This window comes from Nipponia nippon, unplaced genomic scaffold (assembly GCF_047370975.1).
Source record: "Nipponia nippon isolate SJK-2023a ecotype South Korea unplaced genomic scaffold, ASM4737097v1 scaffold_13, whole genome shotgun sequence".
Taxonomy (NCBI): Eukaryota; Metazoa; Chordata; class Aves; order Pelecaniformes; family Threskiornithidae; genus Nipponia; species Nipponia nippon.
In genome coordinates this window covers 4521932-4524382 of record NW_028262324.1, presented here as the reverse complement: position 1 = coordinate 4524382, position 2451 = coordinate 4521932, and positions in this window count along the sequence as shown.

The following is a 2451-nucleotide window of genomic DNA, read 5'->3' as shown; positions in this document are numbered from 1 at the left end:
TAGCTCCCAGACCCTGCATTTCTATATGCGGCATCTGTAAGCAGCATTTACTTGCTGCATTTATGTTGTGCAGCATTTGCATGCAGCGCATACAGCATGCAGCAGTGACATGCAGCATTTATACCGTGCCGCCTCGACATGCAGCATTTACCTGCAATATTTACATGCAACATTTATATGCAACATTTGTATACAGCGTTTACATGCAGTATTTATGCCACGGTGTTAGGAGGGGAGAAGAGAGATTTCCAGCCCCGCTCTGTACGTGGGTTAGCTCGCAGGCAGGCAGTGTTAGAGGTGCAGGCAGGGATGCCCATTCCTGCGAGGTGCCGGCTGGACGGTGCGATAAGCCCGGGATGCAGGCTGTCCCCAGCCCGAGGGCCCCGCAGGGACCCAGGGCACTCGGTGACAGTTGACGGAGGGGGGTGGGAGCGGGGCAGGGCGCAGCGGGGGAGGGTAATGCCGTTGTAAGCCAGGGCAGGGGGTCTCCAACAGACGAGGCTTCGCCGGCCAGATGGGGAGACTCGTCTGCTGCGCGCTGGGGCCACAAAGGAGGGTCCCCTGGTAGCAGCTGGTCCCAAGGAAGAGGTTAAGGAGACACGTGTCAGGGCAAAGCCCAAGGGTGGCAGACGTGGCCCCGGCCTTTGTCGGGGGTCACCTCCCATCTGATGGGGAGCAGGTGGGGTGGGAGCCGCCCGCGCCCGGGGCTGGAGGGTCGGCGGGACAGCTCCATCACGGCCCCGCTGGGCAGTGGCCGGCTGCAGGGGCACGGCATCGCCTGTGAGAGCTATTCAGCGCCATGCCACCTTTGTTGCTCTTCCAGATAATGAATCTTTTTTTTTCTTTTTTTGCTGATGGGGGTTGTTGGATGCCCTGTCCCGGAGCAGGGGACAAGGCAGGGGACGAGAGGGTGAGCGGCTCGAGAGCAGGGGCAGGGTCCAGCCGAGCATCCTCCCAGGCTGACTCGCAGGAGCCCAACAGGGACCAGCATGGGCATCCATCCTGCCTACTCACTTCTGGTACCATCAGGCAAACTCCAGGCAACAATTCATCCCTGGGGCCGGGACCGGCCAGGCTGCAGCCCCATGGGCATTGCTGGCCCCAGGACCCACTGTGGGTGCCAGGATCCGGCCAGGGCACAGCCCTGCACCCCTCTTCTGGATCCGGCTCAGGCTCCTGCTGCCCCCTCTGCTCCCCCTCGCCGGTGGTGCGGGGCTAATTTCAATTATCTTCTCCAGGCCATATGAATTCTATTAATATCAAAGTAATGAGGTAATTACTGTGATTTGGAGGAACGGCTGGGGAATTGCTTGGGATAGGATTTCGCCAGCCAAGAGGGTAAATTAAAACCTCTCTTTGGAAAGGAGCAAAGGGCTGTATCAGAGGTGAGCGGGGGCCAGCCCAGGGCAGTGGGTGATGTTCAGGGTATCCTTCCCCAGGGGGGCCACTGCTGCCATCCCTGGGTCCCCTCTCGTGCTGGGGGGCTCCTTTGGAGATGCCGTGTGCTGGATGGGGAGCCCATAGCAGGGGTGATGCCCCCCATCCCTTTGCCGCAGCCCCTCCAGCCCTGCACAAGCCCCCTCAGGGCTCATGCCTGGAGCATCCACCCTGGAATGCAGAGGATCCTCCTGCTCAGCCTTCCCCTAGCCATGTGGGTTCAAGCCACTGCCCTGATGCGTGATTTAGGGAGCCCTTAAAAGCAGCAGTGAGATGGGCAGCGTACCTCCCACTGCCAGCAGCAGCCCGGGGCTCAGGGCTGTGGCAGGTCCCCTTGAGGCACGTGGGGTCCAGCAGCCTGGGGAAGGACAGGGAGTGCTCAGAGACCCTGCCTGGCCCCTGAACCCAAGGACCCAGGGCTTTTCCAGGTCCAACACCCTTTCCTGACCATCAAAAAGACCTGGCAAAGTTCCCAGCACAGAGCCCCCAGGGAGCCCTGATCTCGCTTGAGGGACCTGGGCTGGGGACCTGAAAAGACCATGGGTAAGGGGGAAAGAGCAGGAGCCACATATATATGTATATGTCCTCCTATAAAAGAAGCTCCAGATACTTGTCAGGCTGAAAAAAGAGCTTTGCACAGGGCAGTGGATGGGGCCCGCAGAAATGATGCCTGCAAACAAAGGGAAGGGGCCTTGCATCCCCCCACCGGCTCTGGGGTGCTTGGGGGGTGCAAGCAGAGCCTGGTCTCAGCTGCGGTGGGCTCCCAGCTGGGAACCAGGGATGGTACTGGGCACGGGGAGGGCAGGAGGCTGAGCCGGCAGAGCGTGTGTGCAGCTAGGGGGTAAAAATAGCTCTTGTTGCGGAGCAGGAGTGTCACGGACGCCTGCCAAGCAGAGAGGGAGCGCGAGGTGCCTCCCGGGTCCTTATGAAAGCAATTTGGTAAGGGAGAGGGGGGTGGGGTTTGAGGCCATGGTGCTGAGCAGAAAGCCAGGGCATGCAGGGGACCCTGCTGGA